Here is a 26,525-nt window from a genome sequence, read left to right as displayed (position 1 = left end):
CAGTGGTTAGAAAGGGGTTTAAGGAAACTATTAAGTTCTCATAAGCAGCATTCACCAGCAGTCCTTGCTGAAAATTTGCAAAGAATTATTGTAATAGGATCTGTCTTGCCTCTCTCCTTGTTCAAGGCTGCAGGTCTCCCATGGGGACACTCATCTTCCTCTGGGGAGAGCTGACAATGCTGGCTGGTAAGCATGTATTCCAACTACATACACACAGGACTGACAAGTGTGGAAGTACCACAAACTGGAGACTTTTCACTGTAATTGCTAGATCACTCTTCTTCTCGATAACTGCCTAGTCATTGATAATACACTACATGCAATGTGACAGCAGGCCACGACGCTGCCTTTCTCTAGGAAGACTGCCACTGGTTATTGGACTGCCCGAGAAAACCACTTAGGTTACCTGCTTCTTAAAACAAGGAGCCTTTTTTACCCCCAACAGCTTTCATCCAAATGCTCTAAAAATGATGACATTGCAGGCTTTGCCACAATTTCCATCAGTAGGTCAATTATATCCAGGGGCATAAATGACATACACACAAAACACTTTTAAACTCTACAGCTGTTTTTACCAATATGATTATGGCCACCTTCATTCCAACCTTCTCACCAACACACGTGAAAAACGAGAAGTATTCACTGGTGCAAAGACTCATGGGCCTAAGAATTAGAGTTAAGAGGAATGGATCCCCAAATCTTTCCACCAATAAGGTCTCCAAACTTCTGGATGGTACTGCATATATGGTCATGCAAGACCTATATTAATGGGTGGATAAAGTACTGGCAAGAGTATGGTTTTCATGTTCAAGCTTTTTACAAAATAATGACAAAATTGAGATAAAATGTTTGAAATCAAAGTGCAAACAAGCATTGCTTACTTGAATAATTACTACAGATACCTGCCAAATCTGAATGACCCCATACGAAGTTACAAAGAAAAAGACATCTGCTAACAAATTACTGCAAGGGTGTAATGTGTTCGCACACCTCAAACTCAATTGAGCGTAGGAAGAAAATGGAGATTTTCACAATCTATGAAGATTAAGAAGCAATACAAAATTTCTGCATTTATTTCAATGCAAACAAGAATAAGAGCCTTTCCATTAGATGGGATGGATAGACAAAAATAACCCTATTTGAGAACTGCAGGTAAAGGCATTTACAAATCCAGAGCCTCTTTCACCGCATGGTTTGCCCTGTTTGCGAAGACCACAGTCTTCATCTCAGCCCACAGTTTTGCACAGCAAACTGTGCACTGAAGGCGGGTGCAAGGTTTCTGCAGCCCTACAAATACCTATATACATAACAAGCTGAAGTTCAATCACATCCGCAGAATATAAAGCAAGAAGGCATAACACCATTACAATAAACACCCCTCCTGAGGTGACAGCAATAAGTGTAAATACTATTTCAAGATAAGCAAAGATTTGAAAAATCCTCTATTGCAGTACAAATTACTTGACATCAGGTCACACCTGGCTCATCCTTACGCAATTACATGGTGATGAAACTAGTTCAAAATGCTGATACACCAGCACTGCTAATCAGCAGCCTTTGCAAAGAGTGGTCAAATTTGCAAAAGCCCCAATACAAATAGATGCCTAAATTACTCCCCAATCAACACACTCCTACCTCAGTAGCTAAAATGCAAAATTACTGGCTGTGGCATTTCTCGTTAGTAAAGAGACGCAAAGAAAACAACCGGGCACATACTGAACAGATCACTGCTAGACTGTAAAATCTGTACCCCAGAGTATGGTACACAAACTGCAATAAACAACCAGAAACTGACTCACAATTCGATTATAAGCAAGTTTCCATATTTCCAGGCAGTGTTTTTTTTTAAATGGCAGGCTGGCCCATGTTACAATCCAGCAACTGTAGAACAGAAAAGGAAAACATGACTTTTTAACAATGACACGGTACCTAAAATAGATCTGGTCAGTAGCTGTCCAATGACAAGTATTTAACTGTAGCCCTGGAGGGTGGCGGTTTCACACTTTTACATTCTAGGTCAGCCTTTTACCACTTAATCCGATTACCTTATTTGAACCAAACCCTTTCCCCAGTTCTTCAGAAGCTGAACATTTTTTTTAAATCTAAACATCAACAGGACTGCAGCCATCCAAGACCAAGGTTAACTAAGCTTAGGGATATGCAAATATCCTAAAACAAATTTCCTAAAAGACTTCCAGATGCAGTTATTCAAGTACCTCATGGTTCCCCCCCAACTAAGCTCTCAACTGACATTTTACTTAATTTCATCCTGCCTTATTTAATGGGATTCCAGGTGAAAAGGGTATCCATTTATAATCTTACTCATTTTCATGTGACGTAAAATTAAGGCTTTAATAAAATGACAGCAAAGCTGAAACAAAACTGTTGACCCACTGATCAAGTCCGAGTCTTAAAATCAACTTGGCGCACACTGGTTGATGGTTATGTTTAGAGGTTGACGTATAGTAGCAGCTTGATTCATTTGATACCTAACAAGCACTGACATCCTGCATATAAATCAGTGCAAGATGGACATTTAAACTGGATTTGCATGACCCTGTGGAGACCTAGGTTAAAACGGCTACCATTTTTCTGCTTCAACGGCACAATATATAACCGGGCTTGCAGCTCATAAAACACAAATTGCATCTTAACATGTTCCTATACATGCTCATACTAACTGATGACAGAGCTTCTTGTGGCTATTAGCAAGTTAACAAAATGATCAGAATTATTTGAATTGCTGCTCTGTAATTGGTCCTGTGGATTTAATTGTCCTATGATGTTGCACGCCTGTCTGTCACCCCAAGGGGCAGTAGACTGTAATGGAGATCGCTTTGCACTTCCCAATACAATGCAAACATTAACCTCTGGATACAAAAAGCACACAAAGTAACAAATGAAATGAGGCAAATCAAGACGGAACCACGTGTTCAAAAACCCTTTCGCAGCATTTTCACAACACTAAACCAGAGTCACTCCCAACCCTTAATGGACACACACACACAGCTTGCCTGACAATCCCCAAGTCAACAAGCCAGTTTAGGAGATGAGCTAATATCCTTTACCAAGTAAAAAGGCCAGGCATGGAAACCCAGATGGGCAGCACAAGCAGGTGCTCTGCAACAGTGGTCCTCCAACACAGGTGCAGGAGGCCAGGAGGCTATCCAAGCAGGGAGTTCCCACAAACTAGGAAAAACTCAGCCACGCTTCCACACAATAGATTCACTCTAAGAGCACCAAATGAGCTATCTGCAGATGTGCATTCTTGTTTTGAGCATCTTGCAGACATTATTTGTATTTATGCGCTCAGAAACTGGGGATTCTTGTCTAGAATGATTTATTGAGAGGGGTTCACAGGGGTAACGGTTAAAAAAGGATACTCTACAACACTGGAGTGCATCACTCTTGGAATTAAAAGGATAACGGTCCACTCCATTTTTGTGATATTTTTTCCACCGCAGGTAAATTAAGGACACTCACTCGGCCTCCATTTTGGGCTTCCCAAAATTAAGCTCCGATATTAAAAACCCATTCGTTTACCACCTCCAAGTATTACGGGGTTTTTGTCATTACGAAAGAAAATATCTAAATATTTTGTTTAAAAAAACACACACAAGACATAAAGGAACGGATAGCAGGTGCCACAGCAGATCTGCAATCGCTGTTTACAAGCCCAGGAAACGCCGGTGACGAAAGAAGCCGAAATGCTCCTGCACGGAAGGAGAAACAAACATTTCTGCCCGGCAGCCACGCAGCACTGGAGTGACAGGGTTACTAAATGTACGCGTTAGCTGGCCAAAGGAAGCAGAGACGAAGCCATAAACCGTAAGCCGAAATAACAGCATTCTACTTTTCTAGACGACGGACTTCTAACGGGGAAAAAAAAAGCCTTTCTTCAAAAAGCATGCGACGGCCGAGAAGAGCTCTCTTTCCGACTCGGCCTACCCGAGAGGGCTCTTTCACATTGCGTCTGAGCCTCTCGCTTGCACTCAACCACGTGTTGCTGCCATATCGTGCCCGGCAACAGGAGAAAAAAAAAATGTCATAGCGAGAAAGAAGACACCATTTCGCCCCCCGCACTAACTGTTGACCTAAATTGAATATTTTAAGTCTCGATTCAATAGTCGTCAGGAACTGTGGCTAATCCTTCGCTTAAGGGCTTGTCACCACAATGCAATACTCCAATACTAGATCGCTTTTCACATACAGCTCAGTAACCCAAATCGTACAGCACCATTACGCATTACAGATTTTTTTTTTATAAATACATGCCGTGATATATCCGACTCGGCATACATTACTCCAACCGTATGACTGAGAAAAGTTGGGGATGCAGAAAGTACATTAACGTGACTGAAGCAACGGACTGTCCTCATCTGAACACGTTTTGCCTGAACACGGACCAGTGGTTGGCACAGTAAAATTCCATTAGCCATTTTGTATGACAAGCAGCCATGATTTTTTTTTTTTATTCTGCACAACGTGATCGGATACCCAAAAAACGTATCCCATCCCCCTCCCGCCCCACACTCCCCGTCCCGTTACTCAAGAAATAAGGTCAAGTCTAGATGGATGGAAAAACAGTCGTACGGCTGCCTTTAAATCGCAGAGAGGCCCGTAAACTGTCACACCCCGAGGTGTAGGAGAACAACACGCTCCAAAAGAGTAATGTGAGAAGACCCATCCTTTTCCAGCCCTGTGCATGCACAGCACACGCATCATGGAGGTTCAGTCTCAATGGCTGCTGTCTGTGATGACTTAACAGCGTCGGCGAATTATTTTTTTTTTTCCGATTTCCTTCACGGGGATGCTTTACGGTTCGGTACGGTCTCACCCCCCCGGCCACCGACGCCACAAACACAGTCGTAACGAAAGAGCAGCAGACCCCGCAGGCGGCCAGTGGACCTGTGAGGACTGGGGAGGGCTGAAAACGCGAAGCCCTGGTCGCCGCTTACCTTTCCTGCGGACGGGTTTGCTCAGCGGCAGTGCGCAGCGCTCGGGCTCCGGGAAAAAGGCTCCGCGCGGATGGCGGTAAAAGGGAAAGAGATCCCGCCGCTCGCGCTCATATACATCGAGCGTCAGCACGTAACCCAGCAGTCACCAGGGCAACGCTCTCTCGGTGGGAGGGGCTGAACTTCAAGCGGGGCTGTTATTCTTTTTTCACTCTAATCTTTCATCTCAGAGATTTCGGGGCCTCTGTATTAGTTTTTAAATAACGCGTTGTTTTGTGTCACCATGCCAAAAAAAAACACACACACGCATTTCTCAATAGAAGATATTTAAATGTAATTCAAAACTTCAAGTAGACAAACTAGTTGAAGCTGTTTCGCTATGTGAAATGATCCTTTGGCCTCGTTATAGTTTTATGTTAATTCATCTTTTATTTTTCTTTCCTTTCAATTAAATATTGTATGCCCTCTTATGCCGATTATCAGGGAAATCACGTGGGGAGGCATGTTCACATGTGGAAATAAATGTCGTTAATTGTCTTTAATTTGGCTTTTATGTCTTGACATTTTAAAGAAGTTGATTCGTCCCAGTTAGTGGTTAATTTGCATAAAAATGGAGCTGGATGAAGATAGCGTGATAACTCCTTTTTTTTCCTAAGGCTGCAGTATTCTGGCAATGTGGGGTTTTTTTTCCCCGTAACGCGTAACTAAACCAGCACTATACTCGTGTCCCTGGTTTCCACATTCTATTTCTGCTATAGTGGTGTTTTTGTTAAGCTCGATTTTGTGCAGTCAAAAATAAAGATTTTTTTTTCTCATAGGTGGGAGTTTTAGTGCCCCCATATATTATCATTGGCAACCCAGCAAATCAGATCTCGTTCTAAATCCCCTCAGCTTTCTCCTACTTACGTCTTTGCTCCTTTAATGGAGATCCTGTTGTTGTGCAGAGAAGTCAGAAACATGTACCTAATTAATAGAAACAATTTAACACTCTTACGTTTTAAGTTACCGATTCAATTACCCCCCCGACTCAAACGTGCATTCATACTGTAGATAAACCCATATTTAACACCGGAAAAGACTAACGATTGTACATTATGATCTATTTATGTATATCTGTGGAAACCTACATTATTTTAGGTTTGTTTCATGAAGGCAATATTAGAAAATTCCTATTCGTATATGAGAAATACTCTTTATTGGTCTTAGTTCCTGCACCGTGTTTGTTTTTTTCTGTTTACGACCCGAATAAAGAAAATGTATTCATTCAAGTTTTGACCAAAAAAGTGCTTGAATACTTTCACTCCTTAGTTTTGTAATAGTTTACCCTATTTTTCTAATACTCTCTGCATTCCGGGGTCTGTCTTACAATGCACTGCACAACTATCTTTGCAACCTGGTACTATACGATGAGAACCCGAAAGAACACGTTGTACTCCACATACTACAAAGCAGCTTTTCACACAAGTTCATTTCCTCCACAGCCTGCACATGAGTCTCACCTACAGTATGCGTCTTCATAAGGCAGCGCACCGTGAGCTAATAAGTTAAAAGCTCCACTAAGTGGGGTTTAGGTATGGATTTGAATTGCTTTAAAAGCACATTTGTAATTCAAAGTACCAGACTTTCCAAGTACCATTTACCCTTTAATACCTGATTTTATATGTATGTATTCTGCATATCATACAAAATGCTCTTAACAATAACGTGTAAACTACAACGAAGTCGAAAGAGTTAGGCGATGGGCCAGTGTTGTTGAATTGGTTTATTAATAGTGATCTTACGGTTTTGTTTTCTTGTGTTTTTTATCCTCCTTAATACGTCTAATAGTCAGGATGGAGAAAAAACAGGATTTTAAATGTGTTCATATTCTGGGCAAATATTGAACCTTATACAAAAGCACACACAAGCACAGTCTAAAGAGGTATGTTTGAGGAGGTATGGCCCTTAGAGGTCCCCTTTTTAAAATCTAGAAGACACATACAATATTACATACAGTATACAGTATGATAGGCTAAAATAAATCACATAGTTCTGTTTATATCCTCTTTCCTAAAATGTTGCACAGGTTAAGCAAGCTGGATATCACTCAATAATCCTTCCTTCCATTTTAAATGACTCTTTTTACCCTGTAGGACCATGTTGGGCTGAAGTCTAACCCAGCAGCAAATTATGCATGGCAAGACTATACCCTGAATGGGAACACTGGTCCACAGGGCACACACACACCTACACGCACACCTGATAAAAATAAGTACTTGTATGCACACACTTATAAAGGAATTCACAGAGAGATGGAAAAACAGAGCATAAAGATTATTTCTGAGCCAAATTTATGAAACTTAATAGTTTAATTAAAAAATGTCCATACAAGGTCATTATGATGTGTTTTTTTTCTTCTCTGACTCTTACTTTATGCTTTCATACAGTACAAAGTTTTTACCTCAATGCTGGCTGTCTGGAGTTGGGTTTAACAATCTTTCCACACATGATGTTTAATTGTCAAAGGCAGCTTCTACCCATTTAAGGCCTGTATTTTAGTTTATGGCTAAGAACACATTTGCGTTTGAGTGCAGCAGTAACATTCTGCAGATCTAGTGTGGTGTATGAATACTTGACATACAGTATTTATCTGTGTTTACGACCACTCATGTGGTCCATGTGTATGAACCAATTTGAAGCCAAAAACCATTGCCAAAAATGATTTAAACTGCTGCCTGAGAATTTCAAGGTGAATTGTTGTCAAAGGCAGGGAGAGATAAAAGCATGAAGTGTCTAGATACAATCTCACAAGTTTTATGTGTCATCACAGACATCTGTTTGCACGTTTTTTGCTGAGATTTCTTCTTCTGGAAAACTGTCTTACTTAAACAGGGCTTTTCCAATTTGTATTTTTTAGTGCTCCTGGCAGTGCATCCATCTGTTCATCAAATCACCTTTAACATGCATATTTCTATGTCGGAGGCATCACTTAGCCACACAGACAATAGCACTGAGGAAATACATCTGTGTGAACTCACCGGTAGCCTGTAAATATTTGCTTTACCTGGCAGAGATAATAATGCATCTTGGCATTTAAGTACAGACTTGGGGGCTTTTGAAATAGACTAGTTAGATCAAATGGCAATGAGAAGGTTTTCGTTTCTTTTGGTGTTGTTGCTATAGCTATAATGCCTACTTGGACCAGATATAGGGAATGATCATAAAGACCTGCAATCATCACTTAGAAGAAAATCTGCGTTTATACACTTCCATTTCTCTTGAAAATCATTTCTGGGATCCTGGTCGTGTGAATGACAATGAAGCATTTGCAATCAGCTGAGACTACAGTCCTCAAATCATTTAATATGTGCCTCTTTCTGTGCAATATCCAGACATGTCATGATGTTTCAAACTGTTGACTTAAGTAGGTTCTTGGGAGTGACAGCTATGTCACATCGAATAGCAGAGATGTCATACTGTACAGTCATACTACACCTGATCATTTGCCTTCTTTCATAATCAGAACTCCTCAGGAGTGATGTCAGGTGATCTTGCAAGCCACTGAGAGGCTCTCTGGGGAAGTGTGCCATTCTTGTGTCACATTGAAATTCAGGATGATGAGGTTCTGTCAGAAATGCGTGGTATAATTCACTGGTTACAGTGCATCTCACAAGACAAGTGGAGTGGATTCTCCAAAAAAATCACAGACCAAGCAGCTGCATTAGGAGATGTTCATAATGGATGTTCCTTAGTGCAAATGGGAAAGTTTTTCACCTATTGTGCATTTGTGGTGCACCTCATGAATTGTGAAATGCATTTTTGTCATTCCAGAGCATATTAAAGGAGAGTGAAGGTGGAATTTCATGCACTTTGAAATACACATACTGTATAGCCATTTCATAAACCAGCAGCTCCTGCAATATTATTATCTTGATTGGTCTGTGAAGAATGTTTGCTAGGCAGGACACTTGAGTGATCCTTCATGCACCAGCCTAAGTTAGTTCTTGCTTCCTTGTCTGCAGTTTGAAAGTTATCCATGCTTGACCTAACTTGGGTCTCCTTTCAGATTACCTCCTTTCTCTTCAGAGTTCCTAGTGACACCATGCTTAGTTGATTCACTGCAGGCAAAATGGCGTAGGTTTCTCTGCCTGCAGAAGTGTTTCAGTTCTGAGGCAACATCGTTATCATAATGGACTTTATCATTTGATAAAGAGTAATCTAATGGTGTTTATAAGTTTGACAGGATAGGTTCCAGCTCCCCTGCGACCTTGTATTCGATAAAGTGGTAAGAAAATTGATGGATGGCACTTATAATTAATGACTGATTTATTAGGTATTTATAACTAATAACCCGATATGTTTTAAAATTACTCTCCCAAAAATATTTTTCAAATAAAGGCTCACTCATTTTTGTGTATCAGTCCAAAATAAAAGGTCTGTACAAGTGTTTCACATTTTATTGCTAGCTCTTCAGATTAGCCTAAATGTTTTAATGGCAAATTAAAAAACTCTATCGGTTTTCGAACTGCTTTATCCCAATATGTGTCGCAGGGGAGCTGGAGCCTTGGCAGCAGAGGTCGCAAGGTGGGGTACAGCCTGGACAGGATGCCAGGCCTTTGCAGGGCAAACAGAGAACACATACACAGATACACACCCTCACACCACAGCCGATTTTCCATAGCCCACCAGTATGTCTTTGAACTGTGGGAGGAAACTGGAGCACCCAGAGGAAACCCACACGAAGACAGGGAGAACATACATACAAACAGACATACAAACAAACATAAAAAACTCCACACAGATAGCTCCCCTGGTCTGGAATTGAATCCAAGGCTGGCCGGCACAGCAAGGCAACAATACTAACCTCTGTCCTGCCCATAAAAAAAAACATTGTTCTGTAAGAAAGCCCAAGTGCTTAGCTTAGCAAATATTTGATGCATTTTCCTTTTAATAATGCGCCAAATATTAAGTGCTTTTCAGAAGTGATGTACTGAATAAGAAAGACACGATGGTAGTGAATCATAAAAAGTGCTATGGACAAGTAAAATGTTTCATTTCATATTAAGCGACTTAAATAACAGAATAAGAAAATATGATTTAACTTCTGATTTAATTAGTGTTGGTTCATTTGTAAATCTTCCCTCTCCTAGTGTACTATTCTAAGAAAACTATGTGTTTCTCATCTGGGACATGGCTTCCCCAGGAGAAAAAACAACAACACTTAACTCTATTTCTATCTGCATTTAAAAGACCAGTTTTTATTTACATAGAAGAATATGTCCTATACTTTCTACCCAGGAACTGCATTTTTACATTAATCCACAGAGCATTTGGAAATGAAAATGATCACAACATAAAAAAATGCTGCAGAAATAAAGGCAAGTTTTATCTCCAGATTGCAGACAGACTTTTAGAAGGAAAGAACAGCCAGACCTCAAGCTTTTACATTAATTCCTAACCTAAAATCAAGCATACTTTAAAGACAAGAAGAGTGCAGCATTGCAGGAATCAAGGCCTTTTTTACATCACAAAATACGTATTTTGTTTTCTTTTAAATCACTCAAATAATAAAATTATGAATATTCAAATAGTGTAGTGCCTTAATATTCAGCAGCATTCCTGTACATGAATATGTAAGACAAAGACCCAAAGAACTTACTGGAATCTTACCAGATCTTTTGAGTATATGGCCACCTTTGCAACACAATCTCCAGGCATTTCAGAAACAGGGTTATTCAGGGATGGATAGTGCCTATGACATATGCATGACTCACAAGGATTAATGTTACATAAACTGTACATATACCTTTAATATACACATCAATCAAGAGCAATTGCGATGTTTTCTGTGTCAACAGTATTGAAGGTGTAGGCATCATAATGACAAAAATGGTGCTGTCTGAAAACAGTAGGAGGACTTTGGACTGCTAAACACACCACAAAACTAAGCATCACAGGTACACCCTCTTTATGTCCTTACATAAGTAACCTTTTCCAGGGTTTTTAAAAATAGTTTGCATCAAATAACTAGGACGCATTCTCAGACAACAAAACAAAACCAGTGTAAACTAATCAACATACACCAGTGTAAACTAATCCAGACTGATTTAGCCCCCCAATGACAAAGGAACAGCAAAAATCAGAGAGCAGAATGAATTACAGTTTGGATAACTAATAATGCTGTAATGTTATCATAATAGCATTGCACAGAGCAAAGTAATATTTATCAGACATACTGTATCTAATTGAATTCGTGAAAACAAAAGGCTCACATTTATCCTCCATGTGTTCCTTTAAATAAAAATTAAACTAACAAATATTCACTAACACTGCTGCTTTTTTGGAGGTGCGATAGAAGCCTATGGAATACTGTATACAGACATTTCTGAAGGGTAACATATGGAAGATATTCGTTAGTGGCTTACTTGAAACAGGTAGTTTGGTGGAGCACATAAAAGATTAGATTTCCATTGCACAATGGTACAGTACCTTCAGGGCAGAAAGCGTTGAACACTACCATTCAGAGATGAATATAGGAATGGTTAGCTGCATTAAAAGAAGTTCTTGACAAGTTATCTCAATCTCCAGACATCAATTCAATTGAACATTTGTAAACATCTACTGCAATCTAGTAACAGAAACCAAAATGTCTACATTTCTCCTCTAAAGAGCCAGAAGCTCATAGCACAATACTAGAGGCATCAAGTTAGTGTAATCCATGTCAGAAGAGGATTTACAAAAGGCTAACTGCAGAGATGTGAATAAAAGTCACCCTTAAGTTAATGACAAACATTGCTCTAGGCAATGCCCATTACGAAATTACGATTACTGCTTAACATTTTTAGAATGTTTTAAGGAAGAAACATTATCCAATCTGTAAATCTTGCAGATCTTTCAGATTATGTGATTTGATGTTTATTGTTCTTTCATCTAGGGTATGAATAAATTTGGATGACATGGTATGTGACCCCTGATCAGCATTGCCCAATACATTGTTAGACTTGTTGATGGATTGATGGATTTTGCTTTATGAATGTGTCCTATATTAGACCCTACAAATTTCCCAACAATTAATATAAACTGCCATAATGTATATTCTAACAATTACAAGAAATACAGGGGTAAATGGGAAAAATATACTACAAACAGTTTCTGTGCCTTAAATGTTTATTTGTGATTCTTGAAGCAGGACTTATACTCCTGACAGAAATACTGTACAGATGGCAATGTCTGGGTTCCTATTTGATAGTTCTTGATTATACAATTTCCAAGTTACCATTCTGTTTTTTTTAACAAGACAGTCATTGTGAAAAAACTCCTTTAATTAAAAAAATTTCCTTTATTCCAAGCACTTCTGGACTATAATGATAAAGAGAAGGTGCATACTCCATTTTTTATTTTACTTTATATTAAGTCATTCATTACTTATTAACAACAGAAAACCTCCAAATAATCACAACAGAAGAGAGAAACTTCAAGTAGAGATGAATTAAATGTGTTATACTGTAGGTCACTGTTTGAGATTACTGGATTAGACTATTGTCTTCATCGTTGTATATTTTTCTTCTGCCTCAAAGCAACAGGTTAATAATGAACTGAAACAATGACAGGGATATCGCTAAGTTTTAAATAGAGTGGAATATTAGTAATATTTTATTTATGCACGTTTGCTGAACAAACAGAAATATTCTGTTGAATACAAAGGATTGTAGGATTTTTAACTGTTTATCAACTCAACCACCTCAGTGTTAGACAAACACATCCTTGAGCTGTTTTCAAAGCTCCTTAATGGTTGAATCTTTGATTCAGATATAAAATCTGACTGGGGAACCTTAAAGAAATAGGTCTATTTAATGACTTACTTGACTTCTTTCACCTATAAAAATGTTCTGTCTGAGCATTCAAGTTTTGAATTAAAGCATGCATTTAGAAAATGTGTATACATCATTTGTAATTCAACAAAATGAGACCGTTGGAAAGGGGTGAGCAATTTTTCAAGGCTCTGTAGAAGGAACCCACACTACAGACATTTATGAATGGAGCAATTATATTTAACAGTTCTACTGCAATTGGCTTTTATAGCAAGTCTAATGTTTTTTTTTTATTTTTATCTTTATGAAGATCACTAGTAGCCTAACTAGGGATATACAGTAATTTATGCAATCCATTGGTAATAATGAAGGGTAGAATGTAATTTAAATTAAAGTACATTTACACTGAGTGACTGAGGTTATGGTAGACACATCACAAATTTTCAGATATGTAGACTTTTTGATCTGTTAAATATAATTTTAATTTAATTATGACTTACAGATTAAGACAGATTAATTAAGAGCAACAAATCTCCCAATTTGAATACTGAAATTAAAACAAACTGAGAAGGTAAATATGTTATAGAAAGAACCTGATTTGAGTTATTTGCATGGTTGATAAAAAATGTTGATAAAATGTCTTTCATGTCAGGAAAAAGAGGACACTACTTATAAGGAAAAATGTTCTTTGACCAGTAATTTTCTTTAAAAAGATCATACATTTCAGAACACTTTTGAAATCAGCTTGCATCCAGAGTACTTTTTGGAAGGATTTGGAAAACAATATACTGACAAGAAGTGATAAGGTAACAAGAAGTAAAGTACTATGAACTTCTGATCAGCTAGTCTCCTGATTGGCACACTATACTGAACAAAATCAAAATAGGTAAAATAATACAAGAGAATTTTAAAATGAATTAAAAAGAAAAACAAAAATCATGGCGACTCAACCTATGACCTCAAATGAGTCACACCACCCCCCATGCCACTAAAGGGATCTGCTCATTATGCACATAAAGACACAACTCAAGATCAAATCTAGAAAAGCTCAGTGACCTGGAAAAAAAAGCGGTAGCATTCTTCTTAAAAAAAAGTTCCAATCCTCAAATATGTTTCATCTAACAAATAATCTGACAACATAAATGGACACGAAAAAATATTTCCCATGCTGTAGTAATTTGTACAAAGATTCCATACAAAAGTTAAAACTTTTCAGCCCTTTCTATAAGATGAAAATTACCTCATATGTATTTTGTGTTTATACAATTTACAATTTAAAGATTCAGGTTTTAATCTTAAGGTTCATTTATATCATATGTTACATTATTCTAATGTACTATTTCTTATTTAGTATAACAAATACTTACACTAAAATGTCTCTGCTAAACTTAATAGTGTAGATTTTGTTTCTCTGCTGACAACTTATTTGAAGATCCCATTGAATGTAAACCCATTCCCAGCAATAATGTGGGTTAGTCATTGGACTTGATTACACTGTTGTTACAGATTCTGCATGTGGTACTGAAAAAAGATGAGAAAAAAGTTAACATTTCTGTTTTCTGTTTCTGAAGAAACATAAAGAAAGCTGGTAAAAAATGCCCAAAGAATGTAATGTGAAGGAAAAGCAATTTGGCATTTTGTACCCACACTTAGCAAAATGTAATATTGTGATCTTTGCCGCATGAATGAGAATCTCTTTGAGTAACACTGAAGGTCAGATTATTCCAAATTTACTTTTAATAAATCCATAGATTGCTTTTTTCAATTACAATCTGTGTAATTGGACACAATATTCAAAGTTTGAGTTCATCGCAGATATATATATACTGTATATAGATCAGCCATAAATAGAGCATTTGTGAATTACAGATTTTTTTAATACAAAACAGCTCATAAACACATGGACTTTATTTTCTGCTAACCTTGCCTAAATCCAAATATGATCTAGCCACTCAAACGCAGGTAAGTTTGCCAGCACTCCTCAATGGTCAGCCACATACGTAGAAGTGGAAATACTAAGGTATCATCCCTCCATCCATCCATTTTCTGACCTCTTCATCCAGGGTCACCAGTCCATCACAGAGCACACAAATAAGCTCATACTCCCACCAGAACCAATTTTCCCAGAAGCCAGATAGCACCCCAGGTCTGGAATTGAACCCAGATCACCATCAAGGGTCTGCACGGGCATGAAATTGAAGCCCGAACACGGCCTGACCGAACCCGAATGGTACTGCCAAATTTGAAACCCGAAACCGAAATGGGCCACTCTCTTTTCTTCTCAGAGCGAGTAGACATACATGCACACACACGGAGACGGATTCTCACAGACGCGGTTTTAGAATGCTTTGCTCGACTGCTATGCGCTACACACATACGAGAGAGAGAACGAGCGAGCAAGCACGCAAAATGAGTTATGAATTTCTTCTAATAAAAATAAATGTAAAACATAAAATAATAATAATTCATTTTCACTTGTTAGAAAACAAACCGAACACGGCCCGAGCCCGAAGTTGTGCGTGAAAAACTGACCCGAACCCGTCCCAAAACCAGATACTTTGTCGGGCCCGGGTCAGGTAGAAGACCTCTAGAGTGCCAGCCCTTCAAAGCAGCAATGCTAACCACTGTGCCACTGTACTGCCCGTCATCGCTGCATCCCACACAAAAATTGTTGCAGTCAGTTTCCTTTGGATCATTCATTTCAAATTAGGCCCTAAGAAATTAAAACTGGCTCAGTCTGTAAAGGTATTGTCCATACAGCTCTGTGGCTAGGTGTGACCAATAGCCCGTGAGTTTTTTTAGTTCCGGTGAGAGATACTCCTCCAGTGGAAATTATTGTTCCTCTAGTCTAGGACACTGTACCTCGCGATTCATCCCATCAGAAACAGCTACTGTAAAAGATGTCTAAAAAAACCTGCGCCATCATCACCACCCATGATCTGGTGCATACGTTCAAGGAAAGATCTGAGTTGATCAACAATGGTCGATTCCAAACTGAAAGAATATAAATAAAAAACAGGCAAAAGGCAGTTTTAGGTTTTCTTTAAATTACAAAAGAACTGTATAAAAACTGAAGTATATGTAACGAATACGCCCCTGTGTATAACAGGGATCTCAGCCGGCCAGGCTGGGGGAGTTCTCCTTTAGCTCAGCTGGCAAGTTCCCTGTTGCGTGACGCTGGAGACCCGGGTTCGCGCCCAGGCAGTGAGGGATGAACGGGCAGGAGTGGCAAGAGCGCAAACCCCAAGAACCGTTACATATACCACTAAGCGATAATGAAATTGATCTCCATACTACAAATAACCATAGATTTGAATTGTTTAATAACCAATAATAAATAATAACTGCTGTATTAACCAATAACAATTCCTCTTCCAGGTGACCAGCAATTATATTACAGGACAGCAACGAAAATACATAAACGACATAACACATGTTATAAAAGGTACAGTCATTACAGCAATGACAGGGATTTACAGGCACAGTCTGAACAGGCGAGTCCAGATACCACAGGGGAGCAGAGGAAATAAACAGCACAAGAGAGCAAAGAAAAAGACAGATTTTTTTTCATTTTGATTTATTTCATTTATGTACTTGAGAGGATGATCACATTATCCAGAGGATGACACCAGAGAAACTGGAAAGTGTTATGGTCAGACTGTGAATGCTTGAGGATGAAAGCATTCATCGATGGGCAGGTGTCCACAAAAGAGTGTGAAATTACTGTACGTATAACTCACAAATACAAACTGAGACTTCTGACAGGAGTTGAAGAACAAAACTTTTTTAAACTGCGAAACTCATCATTGAAAAACAAAAAAGGCAAAACATCTAAAAGTCTCCAGGGTGGCTGTCCCAGGAGCACAATTTGAGAACAAGAGACATCATTGTATTAATGTATGTATTTACAATGACTATTGAATTAACTGACTATAACTGGTCACATAGAGTTATTGGAGTAGGTGAAAAGGAGGCCAGGATGTCTCTAGTTTTTGACTCCTGTGACTCTCTGGGGACCTATTATCTGAGAATATTGCCAATTATGACAGTATTGCCCCTCCTGCCCTATCTCTCCCACAGTCCTGTCAGGCTCACAGTGTGAAAGAAGGCGGTATGCTGTACAGTCTCCATCCCTCAGATACAGGAGACTGCTGCAGTCTTACCAAGAGCTGAGTTGATTATTAACTGAGGATGTATTAAATAAAAGAAAGTAATTAGTCATCCCAATTTGAAAAAACATACACGTCATACACAAAAAGGTTTACATAATCAAGACTGTACCATGCCTTTACAAATATTCTTAAAGCTCCTAAAGACTTAAAGGTTGCTAAGACCTTGTTTCTGCCTAGTAAGGTTTCTGGAACTTTCCAGTAGAGAACTAAAGTGAAGTGTACATTTCTATAATATTATTATTATCTTAGTAAATGAATTGTCTAAATTATTTAATAGAACATTTTCAGGCCACTAAAGAAATGACCTTTGAATATGAAAATTCTCCAATTCAAACACACAGCACAGAGCTTTATCCCCACCAGATCAGACATCCTTCTATTTTAGGTTACATGAAAAAAAGGTTATTGAAGCAGGGTGGCACAGTGGTTAGCACTGATGCCTCGCAGCACTGCAGCCCTGGGTTCAATTCCCAACACAGGCTGCTATCCGTCTGGAGTTTGTATGTTCTCCCCATGTTCATATATGTTTCCTCCCACAGTCCAAAGATTTACTGGCTTCTGGGAAAATTGGCCCTAGTGTGAGTGTGTCTCATCTGTGTGTGCCCTGCAATGGACTGGCATCCTGTCCAGGGTGTATCCTGCCATGCGCCTGTTGCTTACCAGGATAGGCTCCGGATTCCTTGTGACCATGTATTGAACAAAGCAGCCAGAAAATGGATGGATAGAAAATGAGTTATGTATCTCATGAATAATGCAATCTTGCAAGTCCCAACTGGCAAATCATACACTTCAAGACACAGTAGCAATGATCTCACTGATCACAAACAGCAGTCAACTGTGGTAGCCTAACAGCAAGGTGGTTATTATGATCATTAAAAAAAACAAACACTCAATACAAGTCTGAAATTAAATCAGAGCCTTTTAAATCAGTCAATGATTGTGAATCCATACATAATACCTGGGAGCTACCGTTTAAACACATAGCCGTAAAGCAACAAAGACCATCAATCACCAAATTCTAATATTAAAGAAGATAAGACCTCAGGACATAAATCAATGTATAATCCCTCACTTAAATAAAGAATGGCATGTGAATGTGGAAAAAAAGCAGATTTGATGCTGTATGCTGTGTGATCCAAGACACTTAATTCAGGGCATAAATATTAAGATTAATAAAAGAAAGTTTTAAAATAACAGTGATGCCATCCGATGTGATATGTAGCCCTGAGTGGCCCTTGAGATGATTAGCACGAGCTGTAAGAAGAGATTCAGTGTTGTCTGAGTTTAATTACAACAGGCTAGACATCACTTGGTATCATGGGAACAGGAGATAATTGCAAAAAAAACTCCACGAGGAAAAGCAAATAACAAACACATGTTTTTTTTCCACAAAACAGATTACATCTGATACTGAGCTGACAAAAATAAAGCCTGTGAAACACAGGATAAATTACAGGATGATATTATTGATAATATAAAAATAAAACTATTCTGATTCTCAGACTTATTCTTGCTTTATAGCAACAGAAACCAAATAATTGGTGGATAAAGGGATACCTAATCCTAAAATGTGAGATGGAGTAAATGAAATACATTAAAACTCTGACAAAAGTAACACGGTGCCCAAAATTGTACACAGTATTATAACTGAGGCATAACTAGTACATTATACAATTTCAACATGCCATACCTCGATTTTAATTATTCAGTTTTAGACTATATACAGTAGCTAAACACATTGTCTTTTTTCACCCACATTGTCTGGAAGATGTACAGTAAGTGACATATCAACATAAACTCCCAAGTTTTTTATAAGTAGCCTCTTCTATCCCAGTTTCCAAATTTGTATTGATAGTTTATGCTTTTTTTTTGCCATCATGAGAGCCCTCCAATTGTTTACATTAAATGTCATATGCCAGGTGTTTGCTGCGACTTGAATTTTATTTCCTGCTTGTACAATGTTAGCTAATCCTCCAAATTTGGTATCATCTGCAAACATGAGTACTTAACAAACTACTAATTAACTACTAATTCCTATTTGCCTGTTTGTGTCACATTACCTGCTTGTACGAAGTCTTTCAGAAGAGACATTACACTTCTTATAACCAAATCTGCTAGTGTTAATTAACTTTGTTAATAATATACAGTACAGTTATCAGCCTAGTCACTGGAATAAATTCATCTACGTGCTGACTGATAAACAATCACAATATTTCCATATAATACCTTCTGGGTTCTTTCAAGAAATCGCTGGATGAGATCCTCAGATCAATAAACTACTAACTACCAATGGTCTTCTCTTGTTTGGAACCCTTCACATACTATTGATCCTCTGTGTAATTGTCAGTAGAAAGGTCCAAAAGATGTGGTAACAACAGTCTTTAATTGATACTTTCAATGCTGTGTAAGCTCCATGCTGTTTCATCAGCCACAGCTATGTCCAGAAGGAAAGGCAGTCATTAATATTAACCAATAATTACCAGACTATTTGAGAAAAGTACAAAGTAACGCTAAATACTGTGGTTACAATGGGACTTGTTTGAAAATGTAATGCAGTAAGAGACATCTAATCAAACTGAACAAGGCACAGATTTTAGATGTAAGGCCACTACATGGTCTGTCAATTTGAACATCTACACAAAGTGCTTTCAGAATAATAATTGCAGGCTTCCTATTACAAACATTGATACAGGAGATCTTCAGAAATTCTCATCTTTTTTAATTGTATCGGTTTATTCTGCTTAAGACTGTTATGTGATCTATGTATAAGATCCATTTAATTCCCACATTTATGTTAATCATATTAATTTCAGCATCCAGAAAATCTGGGTGGCTACAAAGTGTTTTTATTAATCTATCTCTGATTAGTACGAATGCTGAAGTACTACATTTAACCCAAACACATCATAACTCAGAGAGAGGAGATTTTAGAGGAGGGTGAGCTGAAAAGTTCTTTGACATGTGAGACCAGCAGAAGCTAGTTTTTCAGTCACCTCTCTCATCCTGCGGGTCTACTGATTCTGACCAGTGTGACGAATGTTTGGCAGTTGAGTCAGTGGGGAATGGAGAAGACAATGAACCACAAAGCAATGGTGAAGGCTTGTGCTGAGTAAGTGCACTGGGGACTGCAGGCAGAAATGGTCACTTTCTAATGAGAGAAAAATCATAAGAGCATTTTGATCTCGTTTTAAAGATGCTATACTGTGTGTCTTTGAGAATACAGAGGATGTACAGTATTTTACTGTCCAAACAACAAATGCAGCAAGACTTCTGCCTTTGTAGTATTTTCGTGTTTATTCTCATTAAATCTCCTACCATCATGTCAAGCTTGATAAAAGAGTTTTCTGAAAACATAATAACTTTAATCTTACTGCTTTATTTGGAAGCACTGCACTCAAATTAAAGTTAAATTCACATCGTGCTTGTAGCCTAACAGCCTTGTCAGAACAAATGTCTCAGCTGTGTATTTCATAATACAAGCTCCAAGTGCTAATACCTACTGAAATTTTCAAAAAAGTATAAATAAGCAGTTCTGTCATGCAGGAGAAGAATTACATAAAACATATTAAATTTTCAGGAATAATTGACAGTCATCCAATTAATTCTAATGGTATGTTTAACTCGAATTCTGTAATTATTTTGAAAAAAATTCAACTGCTAAACCACCTACCTTTCACCATTTAATTACAAAATGTAGCAGCATGACAGTTCAATGGCAAAATCTGTTACAAATTCAAGCAACAAGCCTGTCAGAAGAGAAATTGTCAACATATTCAATAGAAAGGATTAAAACAGCTAAAATCCTCTCCGCATCATTAATCATTAGGAAAAAATGCATTTTTTTCCACTGTGATTTATTGATTCACCTGCTCTTTTGGTTAAGTCTAAATTTTACTTTAAAAATTGTATTATTTTGTCTTAATTGTTACTGAATTTAAAATGAAATTTTACCCTGGCCTGCTCTTGAAGTATTTCTAAAACTAAATGACGAAAATGCTAAAAATATTCCATCAAATAGTTATAAGTATTTGTTTCTCTTGTAAACTGAGATTCTTGACCTGGTTGCCATTCTGATAAACTATATTCATATGCCAAGGAGAAAATATGCCGTTGTATAGGCTGAGCACCTAAACTATTAAAATACATTTTATTAAATGAAATAAAAATGAAATTTGTAATTTAATTAAAAAACACTTTAAAAAATCTCATGCAAAACATTCCATTTGGTAGATTCAATCACTTACAAGCATTGTAGCTTCTGGAAGTATTTCAGTTTTGTAAATCAAAACTGCTGCTGAGGGAAAATGTTTTCCTGCTGTAAAGACTATATACTGGACATTCTCAGATTCTCTAACACCATATGCTCCAAAATTATTTGTTGTTCTTTTGTCTCTGACTAATTTGTTCTGTCTTTGAAAAGATACAGTTACCAAAAGGATTGTACACCCATAATGATTGATTGAATAATGGATTGGAAAATGCCATTTTGGAAATATTAGGTTGACAAAAGTAGGAACAGAGCACTGTTTGGGGCCTAGGTTTACTTGCGTTTCTGCAATGTTTTGTTTAAAAGGCCAGTGTGTTTGTCAGGTATGGTGCCTTTTTTCCATATGTACAGTATCTGTAGCTGACCAAACGTTTGGGGGAGTTTTGGTTTGGTTAGTGAGGACTATGATATTAATTTGTTTTTGTTGTGTGTGTTTTCCTTGTGGATTTGCTTTTTTTGTGTGTACTTTTTCATATTGTAATTGCTAGAGGAAAAAAAACGGTAATTGATTTAGTGGCTTGTGCTGGTCTGAGGATGCACTGGGAATTCTGGGGATTCCATTGAACCTGTGAAGAGAGAAGAGTCTGAACTCCTCACCTTTAAAACTGGGAGGGGTGTAGGCAGCTACAGGAACTGTATATAGCCATACTAGTGTACAATATATGGTGACCTTAGTTCTTTAAATTTGGCAGTGGCAAAGAAAGAAACTGAGCCATGGATTGTACCAACATTAGAATCTCTGTTTTCATATATATTTTTATGACCATTTATATATATATGATCACATAAAATGAAATAGAAAATCTAGTGATTTTCAATTTCTATGCCATTTTTTGCATTTCAAAATACCCCAAACATATAGCTCCTCTGATTCAAAAAGTAGGTCTTATAAATCATTGTGGTTTCCCATGAAAGTGGAAGAATACAGTAAATTGTGCACCACTGAAGTGGCTCTTAAAGCTGTTTTGTGTGTAAAAGTGCCAGCTGTATGCTGTATTTTCAATCTAGGCAACATTAGCTTTCGCTTTCTTGTTCTCTGGTTATAATGGTGGGTTCATAATATCTACACATTTACATGTATGTCCATGTACTGTGTAAGGCTAGAAGAAATAATTAAACATGCACTTCACATAATTCGCTTTCAAAATAATGTTTCAAGATAATCTCAAAACACCTGAGGAGTTGTTTGGCATTAACACCATGTAGAATTCCCTCATTAATGTGCCACATGGCTCGGCAACGACTTATTCAAATGGAAAGACTGTGACAAATGATAAGATTATGTAGTTTTAAGAAAACAGGAGAATGGCTTTGAGTATAATTTATCTCCTGCAATAAAGCAAAAGAAGGATATACTTAATAAACGGTTGATTATTTGAAGATATCTTACAAGTTGTTCAGACACATGTTACTGTTCAGACAATAACATAGTGCATTCTTAGATGACCTTTTTCTGTTTTCAACAATCTTGTCCTTGAAGGGAATTAAAGGCAATCCAATAAGGTCAACCAGAAATGAGAATCAGCTGACTTAAAAATATTTTGATATGCTGATATTGTACTCAGCTGGCATGGAGTTTTTTTTTGTTACTTAACGCATGCTAAACATATGGCTTCTCAGAGTGCAACGTTGGTACAGACATATCCAAATACATTTGCAGCTGTAATTTACTAGCAAGGGGCCATCCAACAAGTATTAATCTGGGAGGTGAATACTTCACAATACAATCCACATATGTTTAGTGTTTTGATGTCTCTTTGCAGTTTTTGCTGATGTTTAACTTCTGTCACCTACAGTATAAAAGTATTCTGTTTGATCATTCATGTTTTGATTAAAAATATTCACCTCGAAAATGTGCATAAGTCATTTGTAATTCAACAAAAGGGGGACACCATTGGAAAGGGGTGCCTTTTGCAAGGCACAGTATGCTTTCTTGTATACTGGGCCATGAGACACAAGATTCTTAATATAGTTGTTACATAAAAAGGTATGATGACTCTTTGATGCAGCCATCTGACATCTAAAATCCCTGAGACTAAATCTGTGGGCGAGTAGCTACAGTATGTATTACTGCTTGAGGACATGCTTTGCCTTTGTGTGTAGTGCAGTAAGTACCTGATAGTTGCTCAATATAGGTGTGTGTCAGTTTCTTCCTTTGAAGAGTAGTGTTTCTTTTAGCCACTCTTCTTTGGCATGGAATAAGACATTTCGATTGCCTCTCACTCCCTTTAATTCAAACACAGAAAGGGAGGTGATGTACTGTAGCATCTCACCAACACCACTACAAATGCACTCCTCAAAAACACAGCACTCCAATCAGTTTATCTAGACAAGGGCATGCCAATATCAGCATTGTGCCAGCTGGAATTACCCTCTGTACTTAGCTAAACTAATGTGACCACACATGCAAATGCTTTCACAGTATGTACAGTATGTTATGGGTGTTCTTTTGATTTCATTGACACTGAGACTACACAGTCCTTTCTCAAATATTATCATAGAAACTTGTAAAAAAACTGTGCCGGAAAGAACATAATGTGATTCCCGTGTCATTTCAGCCCTGCGGTAGATGAAAAATATAAGTAGCTCCCACATACTGTAAAAGCTTAATGGCTGGCTTCAAAACAAAGAATACATACTTTCATCTAAACTTACACATTGTGCTCGGAAAATGTAATTCTGTTAAGCATTCATATACTGTACAGTGGGCTCAGGGCATTTTAAAATCTTCAAAACGTTCAACATACTCTGGACCATGTTTGTGTTTTATTACTGCATGGCAGATGCTGAAATGTGCACCTCCTGTTTATGCAATACAAATTTAAATTGTTCTTCAGGCCTTTATTCAACATGCTCTCAAACGTGGGTTGATCAACTTGTTAACTGGATAAGTGTAACCAAGTTAGGTCTGAGGTCAATACCCTACAGATACAATATAACAAAACCTGCAGGACTGTGACTGAGGAGAATGGGAATTGAATATCACTGATCTCAGTCTGTAAAGCCGGTTGACCTGTAAGCACAGTGCCCATGTTGCTTTATCATTCCATTTCTCTTTTGTTTGCAGTTATCCTGCCCAGTGGAGCTGTCCCCATAAACTTACCCCTCCTTTCAGAGAGCAGACTTGCTCGTCTAATCCTCTGTCAAAAGAAAAGTGCTTCATGAGCTGGTTTCTACTGAGCATCGTCTGTCTCCCCAACCCACAGCTATTGTCGTGAAGCAGACACTGCCACCAGGAAAGCCAGAGCACTTGTGCAACATGAACATATTGAAAATACTGGGAAGTGCAATACAAAACAATTTCCTTTGGCTATGTACCTCTTTTCCTAATGACGTTCAGGCAATATTGACAGCTGGATCTCCCCTCATTAAAAATCTCTTTCTCCTTACAAATTGCAAAATGTTTAGCTAAGAGGAACACAATTTTCACTGAGTGTTGAAAGGATGCTACTGTGTTATCTCTTTAGGAGCTCACAGCTCACACTAAAATTCACCATTTAATTTTGCACTGAAATCACATTGTAAAACAATTTTACCACACTGGCAGACAATGTGACCTCTGGACATTCCCACTTACAGTCTGTTTCAAACTCTTCCAGTTTCTGTCTAAAATACCTTTAATAGCTGCTACAGTGCATTACACAATCATCAAAAAGTAATGGCAAGTACAATGGGGAAGAAAATCCTTAAAAATGCTGGCATGAGGCAGTCTGTGATTTGGAACACCACTTTACCTCTCTGGGTGTAAGACAAAAGATGCTAAGAAGTTTAAATGGGTATTGCAGCACACCATAGTATAGGGATGCGTACATTCCTGATGCTGTGCTGTGTATTTACACTCAAATGCAGAATTAATTCACCACCTGAGAAAATGATACCAAAGCTGCATTGTGACTGCTGGATGTAATCGGGTTTCTATTAGATTCCCTGTCTCTATTCCCATTTACCTGTGGGTAAATAAGGGCAAAATAATATTCATAAACATAATTTAAACAGACCCAGGGTTAAAAGACTTTAAGACCATATACTGTACATTGCTGTAAATTATGTGATAAATTAGATCACAGAGAAGTGCTTTATTATTACACAGAATAAGCACCATATTGCATTGTAAATGCCACCATGGCACCATACCCAGACATTTCTTTACAGAAAGATATCATGAAAATGCTCTTTTAAAAATGAAACCAATTTAGTTCTTATCACATGGGTTCTGCAACTATTAGTAATTAGTATATCATCTAACCTTCAGTAACTAGGCTGCTGTTCCGAATAAAAAACAAAAACAAATGTTAAAGTACGAGCAAGATTTACAGTATGTGACACTGCATGTAAAAATGCAGTATTGTAAAGCCCAGTGTAAAATTAATAATACACTTATATGAAATGTATGCTCTGAAACCTGTAACCTGTACTTTTGCCATTAGCTCATGAAATCAATTGGAGTCACAGGGCATATTTAAACACTAACCAGGAGTGGCAGGGTATTAAGAAACAGAACTGACAGGAGCTGGGGATAAAAACTGCTTTTATTATTTTGATATATATATAAATCAATGTAAAGTGTACACTCTACAGAATACTTGAATTGTTTGTTCATTTTTTTATGTCTAGCAGAGTTGTGCAGTAGTTGGTATTGATGTCTTGCACCTCCGAGACATTGGGTTAATTTCCTGAGGTGTTCTCTAAATGAAGTTTGTATGGGTTTCTGCCAGATGCTCCGATTTCCTCCCACAGCCCAAAGATATACTGGTAGGTTAATGGGCTTTGGAAAAATTGGCCCTGGATGTTTGTGTCTGTGTGTTCCCTGTGATGGATAAGTGTCCCATCCAGGCTGCATCATATTTGGCGCCTTTTGCTTGCCAGGATAGGCTCCGGCTTCCCTGTGATGCTATATTGGATAAACAGTTAGAAAATGGATGGATAAGAATGAAAAAAAGAATAAGAATAAGAATATACTTTGTTTATAAGTCCTTTGCAAGCAACTCGGAGAACAATACTCAGTTGTAAAATACACACATAACACACTTAAGCAAAACAAATGAGTACATTGACAAAGAGTAAAATAATATTATATATTAAAGGGTGTATTTGTATGATTGGTGTGTTTAAATATGGAGATACAGTATATCACAATACCTGCAATACCTGCACAATACCTGCAGAGACTCTAATAAATATGGGCAATAAAGTTTACAGTTGTGGAGCCCATGAGACAACTCTAATTCCCATTGTTTGAAGCTTGGTCTTGGATAGAAGATAGGACAGGACAGGAGAGCTAAATCTGCAGATCTCAGATTGGTATATGATTAGTATATGCAATAAATCGTTAAGGTAATAT

The 26,525-nt window shown here is 37.8% G+C and overlaps 1 protein-coding gene across 3 annotated transcripts in view; it reads right to left on the bottom strand.

Moving 5' to 3' along the window:
- Positions 1-5,113, bottom strand: part of nap1l1 (nucleosome assembly protein 1-like 1) — a 31,457-nt gene extending 26,344 nt beyond the window's left edge. For all 3 annotated transcript variants that reach the window (XM_088923696.1, XM_088923694.1, XM_088923695.1), the window contains exon 1: positions 4,959-5,113. The gene's annotated coding sequence lies outside the window, so the exon portion shown is untranslated. The remainder of the gene's footprint in view (positions 1-4,958) is intronic.
- Between the last annotated feature and the right edge of the window lie 21,412 nt (positions 5,114-26,525).

This window comes from Atractosteus spatula, chromosome 8 (genome assembly GCF_055471065.1).
Source record: "Atractosteus spatula isolate fAtrSpa1 chromosome 8, fAtrSpa1.hap1, whole genome shotgun sequence".
Taxonomy (NCBI): Eukaryota; Metazoa; Chordata; class Actinopteri; order Semionotiformes; family Lepisosteidae; genus Atractosteus; species Atractosteus spatula.
The sequence above is the reverse complement of the archived record's forward strand: the minus strand, read 5'-3'. Positions and strand labels throughout refer to the sequence as shown.